Source organism: Alligator mississippiensis, chromosome 1 (genome assembly GCF_030867095.1).
Source record: "Alligator mississippiensis isolate rAllMis1 chromosome 1, rAllMis1, whole genome shotgun sequence".
Classification (NCBI taxonomy): Eukaryota; Metazoa; Chordata; order Crocodylia; family Alligatoridae; genus Alligator; species Alligator mississippiensis.
In genome coordinates, this window is record NC_081824.1 from 412,905,714 (window position 1) to 412,920,110 (window position 14,397).

Consider the following 14,397-nt stretch of genomic DNA (forward strand, 5'->3'; position numbering starts at 1 on the left):
CAATCACTTCTATATATACTATGCAAACACAAATCAGCTAGGGATAGACACTCAAAAAGCCTGAGCCTGAATTGATTCTATCTTTGCAGGTTAGTCTAACCTGGCTAAGCTAAATCGGTTTTGTAACTGGATAGACATCCCAGAAATGCAGGCACATGCCTTCAGTGGTTCAGGCTAGAAGCCAGGTGGGGTGCTAAAGCAGCCCTCCCTTCCTTCCATAGTACTGAGCTGAGGGGGGGCATGGTCAGGCCCCAGAAAGATGCTCTGATTAGCCAGCAGGGAACTGATAACAGTGTTCATCACCCTTAACTCAGTGTTTATCACTCCATTAAAAAAACAAAGGAACATTACCAGCTTCCTGTTTATTCATCATTTACCATAGGCAGCATGTGGTCTTCTAGGTAATACACAGACACCTCTCCACAAGGCAGAGGGGAGGGGGGAACTCCTGCTTAGCAGGGAGTGGTGGGGTGGGGGACAGGCAGTCTGCAGTCTTGCCAAAGCTATAGTCAGGGAACAGAGGGGAGGGGCCAGCCCTGCTGTGGAGCAGAGAGCCCCGCCCAGCCCTGAGAGCATGCCAGGATGCTGGGGTTGTCTGATTTATCTTAAACCAGCAAAGGGTCTGAGACAGACATTGCATAAACCGGTTTGAGTCAAATCAGTTAAATCTGATACTACATTCAATCAAGTTTATCTTAAACCAGTTTCAGCCATTTTCAAATTGGTTTGTGTGCACTGAACATCTTCTCTGTTACAGGTTTAAAACAGTTTCTGATCACTTAAACTGGTTTATGTGTAATGTCCATCTCTAGCCATCATTCTGAACATTTTAATTTTATTACAAAAAATATTTATAGTTGGTGTTTGACTTTTAGTATATGACTTGTTTTTTTTCTGGTTCCAAGATGGCAACCCCCCACCCTCAAAAGGAGTATTTCCGGGGGGTAAGGGAAGGGACTTCCAGTGGCAAAGTTCAGGAGTTAGGGGGTGGGACTTCCAGTCCCAACGTGGCGACCAGGGGGTGGGGCAGCTGTCAGGGCAGGCCGGGGGGGGGGAGGGGGCCACCAATGCAGCCCTCGACAACTCACCAAAATTCGTTAAGTGGCCCTCCACCTGAAATAACTACCCACCCCTGTGCTAAAGGTAAACTTCCTATAAACACTGGGGAGAGGAAGGAGGGCTCAGTGGTAAACGGTGCTAGTCCAGAACTTAAGAGATTTAGACCTGTTCTTTGCTGTACATGTCCCATGTGACCTTGAATAAGTCACTCTTTCTCTGGGACACACTGAGGAAGTGTGCTAGTCATAGGTTCCACCACATTACTTGTAATTTTCAGTTCCTCTACAACTATTGACACCAATTTTACATTGGTATGATGGACACAAAAATGCATGAACAGACAGCGGAGAAAATTCAGCAAGAATCCATTAGATTTCTATGCCAAAGCATTAAATCTGGACACACATCAACTTCTTCAAACCTGAAAACTTGATAGATCATTGTACAGCAGTTGCTTAATTGACTCTTCATTATACCTTATCACTAGAAAAGTAAAAAAAAAAAACTTAGCACAAGTTCAAACTTTTCTTCCAGTGGTGATTACACAGGATTTAACACTTATTATCATGATTTTGGTTTTCCCAGAACGGAAAGCCAAACTCAGACAAGACTTCTAGGCTTTCCTATAGCTTCCCATGGAAATCATGTGAAATTGACTGATGACCCTCAGTTGATCTTTAATTTTGTAACAAAATCTGAAAGCAGACAAATTTCCCATTGTTTCAAGAATTGTAATGGAAGTTTTGCACTGATCTGCTCTCAGGGACAGGCCCATCTCCCACAGAAGTCAATGGCAAAGCTTCAACTGATGTCAGTGGGAGCTGGATCTGATCAATAATGCCCCATCCAGCTAGAACAGTGAGAAAACAGAACACGTTCCTTAAAACTCTCTCTACTTCTTTTTATATTAGGCAGAGATCACCTGACCTCATTAGAGGTCCTTCTTTCTTATGCCAAGCAATCTGTACTATTAAGAGATGCTCCTGACCATCTAGCATAGCAAGGAGCCTGTAAGACTAGCAGTAATTGCTGTGATGCTGACAGTAAATTCTCCAACATTGTATGCAAAGGTGGGGACCCTGCTCCTTACTTAAGTTAAATTGTTCCATGATTTCATAGGCGTGTAGGCAAGTAAATAGGAGGTAGGTATCTAAATAGCTTTTAGGAACTAACACTTACTTTTCAAAGATAAAGGGAAAAAGTCACACGGCAGCTCAGGACCTTTCATTTTCAGTTCCAAAAGACTCATTTATACCAGGTGTGGTGTTGTACAGAAGAGCTTGGATCATTCGTGTACAGGTGATCTGCAAGCCATTTAGTCTGCAGCAGGCTGAAGAATTAAAGATGAGAAGCTCAGCTGTTTGCTGTGGCTTTTACTTAAAAGAACACCACTTCACTCAGCTAGAGTGCCTCAGTGGGCCTGTTCAGCAATCAGAGAAAGGTGCACATTGAAATAAAAGTTCAGCAAACATCTAGAGCACCTCAGGGGTCCCACATAGCAATCTATTCCAGTTCTGTATAGTCCCAGTCAATTCACAAACCCTTGACAAGAGAATATGGAACACTGCAAAGTACAGGGGTTCTACTGTACCATTCCTGGTGCTTGACTGTGATTGTCAAGGAATCACTCAATCAAGGAATGCAGAAACTGGCCATCTTTCACTTTCTATAACATAATTCTCTTCTTTGAAAAGAACCATTCCTCATTCCAGAGAGTTCCCTTTTTCTTGCAGATGGCCACACCCTGCTCACAATCAGCCTTTGCCTTCATACATTGTTAAGGGCTGGAAGGGACCTTGTAGATCACTGGGTCCAGTCCCCCTGCACTAGGCAGGAAAAGACAACTGGGGTCAAGTGACCCCAGCGAGGTGACTGTCCAGTCTCCCTTTGAAGATTTCCAGGGTAGATGACTGGACCCAATATCCCCAAATTCTTTCCATCAGACCCATCTCCAGCATAGACAAACATTTGCTTCTCACAATACACTTAATTCTCCTCCCAGAAAACATCTTCCTCTTTCCAGAAGGCAACCTCACCCAGCATAAAATCTTCTGTTTTCTTCCATTATAACTTTAACTTCTTCTAGAGAGCATCATACTTATTATGGATGCCTTTACTCTTCTCCCAGAAGTCTTTTTCCCCCTTTATAAAAGGTCTTGTTCTTTTCCTAGAAAACTGTAGTCTTTTTCCCAGTGGGTTTTGATATCCACCCTTCATGGGGAACATTAATGTTTTCCTTCAAAGGTATTGCCTTCTGCATCTTCTTACCGGCATCTTCTTGCTCTTGTTTTTCATAGGAGGAATGGCCAAGCTGAACCTCCATCCACTGACACTCTTCCATAAAAAGGTGAGGATTTGTGGTGAACCTACCCCAATTTCTCTTAATTCCATCCATCTTGTCTGGCAAATTAATGTACATCTCACTGTAAAATGTATTGTGTATTTAGGCCCTATGTTATCCCACAAATACCCTGCCTTCTGAGTTAAATTATGTATAAAGCCAAATATAAACTTGCTTGCTATAATTCATATTACTATTATTCATTTTTAATGTAACCAGTAGATTTTCATATGATAATTTCTGGGTGTCAAAGATAAAATAGATGACTAACAAGATAGACCATATCTTTTCTTTTTTGTTACACGTGACTGTAAAAAAAAATTAAAATGAAAATTGCCTTTCTTTTGACATTTTATCTCTTTATGTATAACATCAATAACATGTTATAATCAATACATAGATTTGCTATGGCAGCACCAAAACTATAACACCTGTAATAAACTCAAGGGGAGATAGTCTCTAAGACCTTTACAGGATTAATCCTAGAATGGTCCAGACATCTGCTGGTGACCAGAGCCATGTAGCTTCCTTTTCAGGTCATCTACACCTATAGTATATTTCATAAGGTGATAGGGGACTTGATCCAACAAAGAATTTTAAAATGCCAGTCATAGAGTCAGAGAAGTAGGTTTGGAAGTGACCTCCAGAAGTCATTTAGTCCAGTCCCCCTACCTGAGGCAGGATCATCCCTATCCAAACCATTCCATACAACCATAATCTCAACTCTAGATAAAACTATCATCAATCCTGACCCAATACAGACCTAACACCCTAACCTGCCACAGCTAAAGCAGTCAATGTCCTGCTTCCATGAAATGCTGTCAATATATGCTTAAGAGGTCCAAGGTAGAGCCCCATGCTCCCCACTATAGGGGAAGGCAAAGTCCCAACAGTCCATACCAATCTAACCATGGGGTAAAATTCCTTTCTGACCTCAAATATGGTGATTGGTCTGACCCTGAGCAAAGAGGTAAGACCAGCCCCCAGCCTTGGCTGTAGCCAACACCCAACAGCTCTAGTAAGGTGTAAAAGGCACCTAGAGATGCTCAGCGAGGCTGTTCCGATGCACTGTAATTACAGTGCATCAGGGCAAACTCAATCAAGTCTGCTGGAGTGTGGTAATTACCACACTCCAGCATCACATGTATCAGCATCCCCACACTGAAAAACAGCTATGGGGGGTGCTCTTTAGCTAAAGCTCATTAAACAAGCTTTAGTTAAAATGTCCCTGCCACCATTTTTCAGTGCATGGATGCCGATACATATGACCCTCTTGGAGCCATTCTAATTAAAGCCCCAGCCCATCCCTGGAGCACTTCTGTAAACACCCCAAAACACTGACATATATAGCAGAAAACATCAGGGGGAGGGGGAAAGGAACCAGCAAACCCCAGAAGCATGATAAAAACTTATGGTAGAAAATAGGCATAGCTCTGCTTAGATCATCCCCAACTAGTGGCTGTCCAACCTCTTCTTGAACACCTCCAGTGATGGAGAGTCCACAACTTCCCTAAGCAGTCTATCCCACTGTCTCACTATTCCCACAGTAAAAAGTTTGTCTGGATATCCAATCTACACTTAGGATGCTGCAACTTCAAGCCATTAGTCTACATCCTCCTCTCTGCAGTCAAAGAGAATTGGTGTTTTCCCTTTTCTTTAGGACAGCCCTTCAAGTATCTGAAGATTGCCATCATGTCCCCTCATTAAGCACCTTTTCTGCAAGCTGAACATGCATCTCTCCTTCAGCCTCTCCTCATATGACTTGCTTTCCAAGCCCTTTATCATCTTTGTTGCCCATCTCTGGACTTTGTCTAACTTCTCTGCATCCTTTTTAAAAATGTGAAGCCCAGAACTGCAAGTAGTACTTCTGATGAGGCCTAACCAGTGCTGAACAGAGAGGCACTATCACTTCCTATGTCTTGCACCTAACGCTTCTATTGATGCATCCCAAAACTGCCTTTGCTTTTTGTGTGCCTGCATCACACTGCAGACTCGTATCAAGTCTGTGGTCTACCAAGACTCTCAAGTCCTTTTTCACAAAGCTGCCATCCATCCAGGTGTCCCCCATTTTATATTTTTGTTTTTGATTATTCCTCCCAAGGTGTAGCACCTTCCATTTTTCCTGAGATCCTTCTGAATTGTATTTCCATCCTCCAACATGTGCACAATCTTTCCCAGTTGTTTTATTGGCAAATTTGCTCAAGAAGCTTTTGAAGCCAGCATCTAAATCATTAATAAATACATTGAACAGCACCAAGCCCAGGACAGACTCCTCTCAGACTCCACTCAAAACTTCCTGCATTCTGACATGGCCCCATTAATAATTACTCTTTGGCTGAGGTTGAGCCAGTTATCTATCCACCTTGTAGTAGTCTTATCCAGTCCACATTTCTTCTCCAATTTGTTTACGAGCAGATTGCGTGGAACCTTGTCAAAAGCTTCCCGAAGTCAAGATGAACTATATCCACAGCATTCCCTTCATCCTCCCACATAGTTACTTTGTCAAAGAAGGAGATTAGGTTTCTTTGACATGATTTGTTTTTCATATATCCATGCTGGCTTTGCTCCTCCAGAACTTCCCCAACTTCAGGCAAATGAGGAATCACACTTCAAAGAGGAAGTGCACATTTCCATATAAGAAAGCACTTATTAAAAGTGTGTTGCTAGACTGAGGCATAGGGTACAACAAATAAGTATGGGATGGGGGAGAGAGTGGGAGTGTGAGATTAATAGGTTTGAGTAAGTTTTGGATCGTCATTTCTAGTGGTAAAAGAAAGACATTTTTGGTGGTTACTCAGATATCCTGAGCACTAAATTAAAAATATTTTCAATCATACTTCCTACATGGGTACACTAAAGGCCCAAGTAAAAATCCATAGAAGCCAATAGCAGCAAATCTCTACTTCAGCTAGTGAATGAGGAAACTGCAGCTTGAAACTAACCCTAACTTACCTGAACATTGGGTAGGAACCAGAGGTGACCTGAGCAAGGTGTGGGGCCCTGGGGCAAATCAACCTATGCAGGGCCCTGCCCCCAGATGCAAGGAAGCTGGCAGTGCTCTGCCAACTGTAGCATCACACTGGTGGCTCATATTCATTTTATGGTCAATTATAACCTCCGGGTCCCTTTTGGACACAGTGCTAGCTAGTGTAGCACCACCAAGAGTGTAAGTTTGTTGTGGATTTTTCCTCCCCAGATGGAGCACTTTACACTTGTCACTGTTGAACAGTATCTGGTTCTGGTCCACCCATCTACCTAATCTGTCTAGGTCTGCCTGGATCGTCAGCCTACCCTGATGTGTGGCTGCACTTTCCCACAGCTTAGTGTCATGGATGAACTTTGCCAGTGTGCTTTTCACCCCCACTTCCAGATCACTGATGAAGATGTTAAAAAGCACTGGTCCAAGTACCAAACCCTGAAGGACCCCACTCTCAACTGAATGAGCTTAGTTCAGGCCTTCAGTTTACATTTTGGAACAAGTCTTGTTGCCAGTTAATTATAGAATTTTACAATATTATAATTTACACGTTGTTGTATTTATTTCAATTTTAGGCATTTTTTCCATTCCTAGCTTGTATAAATAAATCAAATTCAGCACTCCTGAGAAACAAAATTAATACCTTTTATCTTTCCATAAATAATGGTATTTTTTCATCACTATAAAGCATGAAGCCTCAGGAAACATTATAATTTATGCCAGTGCTGTATTGCTTTGAATGATGAATTTGCCACATTCAGCATGAAAATATAGCAATTTAATTATGACAAGTTTCAAAAACACTGAAAATTTGAAAACAAGCTTTTATCATCAGATGAAATACAGGCTAGTCCTAACCATATACATAAACAACCCAAGCAGAAAGCAATAACCACCCAACCCCCCCCACCCCCCCCCCCAAAAAAAGAGGAGGCCCTTCTTCCTAGTACTCAAAGAGTAGGGTTGTTTTTAAAAGGCACTGGCAAGATCCACTTCATTCCTGGTATTAGGCTGTGGGTTTCTTTGTTTTTCAAACTTTAGATTAGTGATTCTCAATTAGGATGCCATAGTATACTTGAGATCCTTTCAAGACTGCCACAGAATGCCACATGATGTCAGAACTGCTGGGTGTGCAAACATGATTCACAAAAGAATTCCAACAATTTCAAATTAGAACAACAGAAAAATCAGGGTTTGGTAGGGACCTCAGGAGGTCACCTAGTCCAACTCCCTGCTCAAAGCAGGGCCAGCCCCAACTAGATCATCTCAGCCAAGGCGCTGTCTACCCCAATATTAAAAACCTCAAAAGATGGAGATTCCACAGCCTCTCTGGTTAAACTGTTCCAGTGTTTAACTACCCTCCTAGTGAGAAAAGTCTTCCTAAAATCTAACCTAAACTTCCCTTGCTGCAACTTGAGACCATTGCTCCTTGTTCTATCTGCCACCACTGAAAGCAGTCTAGCTCCTTCCTCTTTGGAACCCCCCCTTCAGGTAGTTGAAGGTTGCTTTTAAATTCCCTCTCAGTGGACATGTCTACATGTGTTTTTACATGCAACTAAGCTTAATGTACATTAGTCAAATGCACATTAAAGCAATTTAGGCACACGTCTACATGTGCATGAACTAAGGTGCATTAGTGCAGGTCTGCAGACAGACTTGGGACGAAAGTTGGTCCTAAGCCAATGGACATACAGCACATTAATGTGCATTAGCACATCTACATGTTCGCTAATGTGACTTATAAAATTTCTGCATGAATAGCTATCTGCTTTATACAGGTATCAAATTTTAGGCTCAAATAGCCTAAATTTGCCATTTTCAAGGTACTTTAAGTGTACACACCTATAGAGCTAATGTGGATTAAATGCACACATGTAGACATGCCCAGTCTTCTTTTCACCAGACTAAATAACCCTAGGGTCCTCAGCATCTCCTCATAAATCATGTGTCACAGACCCCTAACGATTTTCATTGCCATCCGCTAGACTCTCTCCAGTTGGTCCACATGCTTTCTCTAGTGGGGGGTACAAAACTGGACACACTACTCCAGATGTGGCCTCTCTAGTGCTGAACAGAGGGGAAGAATCACTTCATTCAATCTGCTGGCAATATTCCTACTAATGAAGCCCAGTATTATGTTAGCCTTCTTGGCAACAAGAGGAAAATGTTGTCTCAATATTCAGCTTATTATCCACTCTAACCTCCAGGCCCTTTTCTGCAGAGCTGCTTGTTAGCCAGGCCATCCCCAGGCAGTACCAGTACATGGGATTCTTCTGTCCTAAGTGAAGGAATTTGCACTTCTCCTTATTGAACCTCATGCAATTTTTTTGATTCAACCCTCCATTTTGTCTAGGCCTTTCTGAATCCTAACCCTACCCCAAACTCTCTAATGAGAGTTTGTATTATGGGAGGCATGGGATAGTATCCTCAGACAAGATATCTACAGTTTTAATTTAAAAGCAAATATTCAGAGCTCACAGCTCAGAGCGCTCCATAAGAAATACTCATTTGTATAAAATCCTTCCTTCCTTACCAAGGTCCAGAGATCAAACATGTAGTCATCACAGGACCAGGAAGCTTTACACCACTCTTCTAATGCACTGTGTCTGCTCCTGGGCTGGTAATTTTTGCACTCATTCTCAAAGTGTTTGGTAGGTTCTTTTATATTCTGTTGACTTTGCTATTATTATTATTGCCGTTCTTTGTTATTTATGTAGTACTACTGCTGTGTACACAGCTGTACAGTAAATGAAGTGTGACAAATAATAGCTACCTACCCTGAGGAGCTTCAAGTACAAAAGGTAACGTATATAAAAACATATAACAAAATTAATCACAGAAAGTGGAAAGTGTATTAAAGCTAAAAAACTCCATAGAATAGAGATCTTTCTTTTCAGAGACAAGGAGAAAGAAACTTACATGGATTAACTTGAAAGCTGTTCAAAGCATTCAAGGAAAGATAAATATGGACATGGAAAAACATTTTCTGAAGTGCCAAAAGTGGCTTAATACCTCAAATCCTGGTTTCAGAAGTGATTCATGCACTTAGGAGCCTAAATCCAATTGAAAGTCAATGGGACTTGAGCAGCCAGCATGAGTATATTTGGAAACTCATGGATTTTTTTATTTTCTATAATTTACTTGTTAGTCTTCCTTCCTGCTCTGGTATTTCATATCCTTTGGTTTTCTATCCCTTATAACTCATTCAGTTACTCTATTCCTGAGTTCTTTGGGATTTTTAAAATTTGATCCTTGTCTTTCAGGGCAAAATCCTCTTCAGATTCTGATATTCTTAACAGTGTAGGTCAGCACAATTTCATTGATTCTGATGGATCAATACCCATTTATATCAGTTGAGGATACAGCCTTCTCCGTCACTGGGCCGGCTTTTCATAAGGAAACCTGCAATTAAAGGATTCATATATGAATATTATTCCCTATTTTGCGGCCTCATAGATATTCAGGTCGGAAGGAACCTCAACAGATCATCGAATCTGACCCCCTGCCCTAGTCAGGAAAGACCAATGGGGTCATCTGACCCCAGCAAGGTGCTTGTCTAGTCTCCTCTTAAAGACCCCCAAGGTAGGGGAGAGCACCACCTCCCTTGGAAGCCCAAGCCCTCAGCTTACTTGACCTCCGCCCTGTTATGTAGCGAGGCCTCCTAGCCTAGACCAACTGTGTTAGACCCAGCTTTGAGGCACTAGCTTTAATTAATCTCCTCTCATCACTGGGCTCTCTGGCCCCTGTAGCTGCACCCCTTTGGCACTGGGGCACTAAATAATCATGTGCACCCTCTGGGCACTAATGAGGTCTCCACCTCCCCTTATAGCCTCATCCCAAAACCACCAGAGAAAATGACAACATGAACATAAGCCCCTGGACTATAACAAAACAATAACAATGGAGGCCACACTTTGCCCCTTTAAGAAAGCAAACTTCTCCCCTAGTATTGTGTGCCTCCTAGTTCTGGGTACCTTATGAGCTTCTGCAGCCCTATTAGTCTTGCAAGCAGCAGATCACATAACCAAATGTCTCTGGATAGCTCTTCCATGCAGAAGCTCCTTTCCCTAGTGACTGCCAGAGAACTAACCCCTATCAGCCCCAGCCCTGGGGCCTATATGTGCCCAGGGCCCTGCCTGCTTCCGGTCAGCTGATCCTGTGCAGGTGCCAGCTAATTCCCTCATTAGCCTGCTGCCCAGGCAACCTGCAGCTGTGGAGCTCTGCCTGGTTTGCAGGGCTCTCTGTCTAGGCTGCTTCTGCCCTTAAAGGAGCAGGCATGCCTTAGTGCCCTGCGACAATGATTCATAAACTCAAAACTTCTCAAGCGAACTCCTCCTTTAAAAGTAGATGACTATCAGTTCCAACTAGTTGGAACTTGCACCTACACTATCAGCCCATCCTGTAGGCTCTTTCCAGGACTCAGATTCTTTTTTCTAGGATTGTACTTGACATAAGAAGAACCATTCAGACACCACGTTCCTTGTACACAAGGTTCTCTTTTGCATGTAATATGTTTATAAGCATTCTAAAAGACAAAGAATGCGCTCAAGATATTAGGACTCTGTTTCAGAGGCCTGATCCAAAACTCACTGGTGTTATCAGGAATCTTTCCTCCCACTTCGTTCAGTTCTGGACTGAGTCTGAGAAAAGGCTAACAGTTGACCCTAGTGTACTGCATAAACTAAACATAGTTGAAGAAGAATAGTGTTGTAAAACTCGATCCTAGGAAACACAGACAAGAAAAGGTTGTTCCTTATCTTAGTTAATAGTGTAGTTAGTCAAACACCTTCTAAAATGCATTGCTTGTAGTTAGCAAGATCTGTGTAGCAATATCTTTTATTGGACCAACTCTGCAGATGAAAGAGATGTTATACAAACTTTTGGGCATAAATGGCTTTTTCTCGGGTCTGGCCAAGAACAGACACATCCCAAGTTAAATATCAGGTGGAACAATTACTTTTGTTTAATTTCACTATGGAAAGGAAAATGTCCACTTAAAAAAAACTGGCGGAAGAGGGCAGTAATTGTGTAGAGCAAAGGAAAATTATCAGAAGTAGATACAGAGCAGCTAAAAAGAGAGATAATGACATTGTAGTTGTCTGAAGTAGGACTATTTAAAGGAAGTAATGTGACGTAGGGGTGAGAGCAGAAGTCTGACATGAAAACTTCAGGTCTTCTACTAACTTCCCATATGATAGTGAATACTTCACTTACCCTCTCTCTATCACAACAAATCTATCCATAAAGTTTGACTAATATTACATCTGTCTATAGCCATCTCTTTTCTCTTTTTATTCTATTTAAATTGTAAGCTCCTTGGGACAGACACTGTCTTTTTGTTCTCTGATAATACACCGTGATAATACAAACAAATTTACTCATATCACATAGGTGTAATGAGAAATAATCATTTTAAATGATTTAAGATCTTTTAGAAATTTGAAGAAATAGTTATTTCTTATGAGTTTTCCCAAATGGTGAGTTTTACTTTTTCCTTCAAGCTTTATCTTTAATAAGAATATCAAAAAGGGATTCATAATTTAAATTAAGGTTTTGAACATAAATGAGTGTTCTTCACAACTTCAATAAGAAGCAAAAATGATCATAGACTACCTAATTATTGTTCCACAGTAATCAGCTTTGAAAATAAACCTGGAAAGGTGTTTTGGGTTTTATGTAAGCTCTTTTTAAAAACTATGCTTAAACTCTGGATTTCATTTACAACAGTAAGACACTTTTCCTCACAAGATGAAAAAAATGTTAATTAAAAAATATACCTTCAGTTGATATATCCACAAGTGCCACTGATTAAATTTAATGAAAATCATTACATGTAAAGGCACGATAAGAGTTGAGTTAAATTCAGTGGGATGGTGCGGTAAGAAATCATACACAATGAGATATAGAATTCCACCAGAAGACAGTGTTATGGAGGCCCATGTGATCGATCTTTCAAGAGTCTACAAAAACAGATGGCACAATAGATACATATATTCTATATAATTGACACCAGCACTGTGTTCAGCTGGGTGTTTTTATTTCACTAGAATTGTATTATCTAAACATTGTTGAAAGTTTCAGGACTAAATGAACCCAGATTCTAAAAGTGCCTTGATGAGTCAAAGCTTCTGATTTTCCCCTGGTTTTATGCTGAAACTATGCAAATCTACATATTCACTACCTCCTCTTACTCTACCAATTAATCTCCACTGACAACATATTTCACTTCCCCTCATACTCTCATGTATGATTAGTATTACATTTTAATCATATTCTAGTAGTGCTTTATGTGGTGAAACTTGCATTAATCAGTTTCTCACAATACAGTAAGGTAGGTATTATTATGGTTGCAACTTATCTCTCAAGTATGAAGAGATCAAGTAACTCGGTCCAATGCCACACAGGAAATCACCTGGGAATAGAACTTAGGAGTTTCTAGTTGCCTGCTCAGTCTCAAACTTTCTCTGTCTCCCTCCTCTCTCCTTCCTTCCAAGATTAGGCACCTGGGTTTTCCTTCCAATGTTCTGAGATCAAGAAAGATGCAAAGAAACTAGAGCCATACCCAGAGGTATAGAATATTTTAATAGTCATAAGTAATGCAGGGTTGTGGGGGAATAAAAAGGTCTTTAATAAACACTGAAAGACCAGTGCTGCATTGTTGAGGCTGTTCTGTTTACTACTAGTAGTAGTCACATGGGTATCCTCCATGAAGGTGAGTAGTAGTCATTGTAGTCATAATACTATTGTATATATAGTAAAGTATATACTATAGTAAAGTCAGGGAGCACTAGCTGTGAATCAAGATCTGAAGGAGCTAGCTGATCTGCAAACCCAGAAGAAGGTCCTTGACCAAGAGATAGTTTATGATCTAAGACAGGTGTCAGCAACCTGCAGGCCAAATCTGGGCCACAAGGTGATTCTATCCAGCCTGCAAAACTTGACATTTTGCTTTGTTTTGGTGGCCGGTAGGGCATCAATCATGTGATGACCAGTAGGGCTGTGTGAAGCTTCAGTTCCTGATTCGATTTGGCAGAGATTTGGCCCAATTCAGTGGCCAAATCTGAATTGACTCAGAGGACCCTTCAATCTCTGCGAATCAAATTGGAACCCCCTGAATCAATTTGGAGAGATTCGGAAAGATTCAGCAATTCAGACATAGACACAGCTTTAAATGTTTTTTGTTTTTGTTTTTTAACACACACCTCTAGGTAGCAGGTGGCTCGTGAATGCTGTGATGCTGGGGCACATGGAGTGTCCCACAGAAGCATGGGGGGCTTCCCAACATGCTCGGCAGCAGACCTGGAAGTGGACCAGAAGCACTTCTGGTCCAGTTCTGAGTCCACCAGGGAGCACCCCTCTGTGTCTCCCCGGCTCAGCAACTGGTGCCTCCTGGGTCTGGGGGGGCACCTGGGGTCCCCCCACAGCTGATCTCTGAGCACATGGGAGGCAGAGATAAGTGGTGGTGCCAGCACCTGGGTTATTGTGGTCTGCCTCAAACCAAGCTGGGTTATTTCAGCCTGCTGCTCCTGAAATGGTGCCAGTCCCTGATCTAAGACAAGACTCGAGAAATTGACCAACAGGCAGGGAACCTGAAGGAAACGAAAAAGCAGTAGTCATACTATAGTGGCAGCCTAACCATTGTCAAGATTTTTGTAAGCAGAGACAAGTGTTAAGGCAAGATTTGAAAGAGGATAATGAGGTACCTTTGCAAATGTTTATGGAGAGTCTGTCCCACACAGGAGGGGAGGCATGGAAGAAAACAAAACTATTGGGAGATGGTAGTTATCAGAGCCAACCAGAGCCAGGAGTGGACTTGACAAAAGACAGGAGATGAAAGGTGGGATATGAAGGTCTTTCAAAATAAAAATAAGCATCTTATACAGGTTTGCCTCGCTTTATGTAGGCTCTGTATGTATAAATTCGCTCTTATGTGATGATCCTTTTATACCAAAAATTCGTTATATACAAGGTAAATTCACTCTTATGCGATTGGTGTGGTGGAAGCCCGCTGTCAGCTGCT

At 41.7% G+C, this 14,397-nt stretch overlaps 1 long non-coding RNA gene across 1 annotated transcript in view; it reads right to left on the bottom strand.

Annotated features, from left to right (window-relative positions):
* Nucleotides 1-14,397, bottom strand: part of LOC132250227 (uncharacterized) — an 88,310-nt gene that overhangs the window by 17,632 nt on the left and 56,281 nt on the right. Inside the window, exon 2 of the long non-coding RNA XR_009461877.1 lies at nt 9,390-9,779. This is a non-coding gene — a long non-coding RNA (uncharacterized LOC132250227). The remainder of the gene's footprint in view (nt 1-9,389; nt 9,780-14,397) is intronic.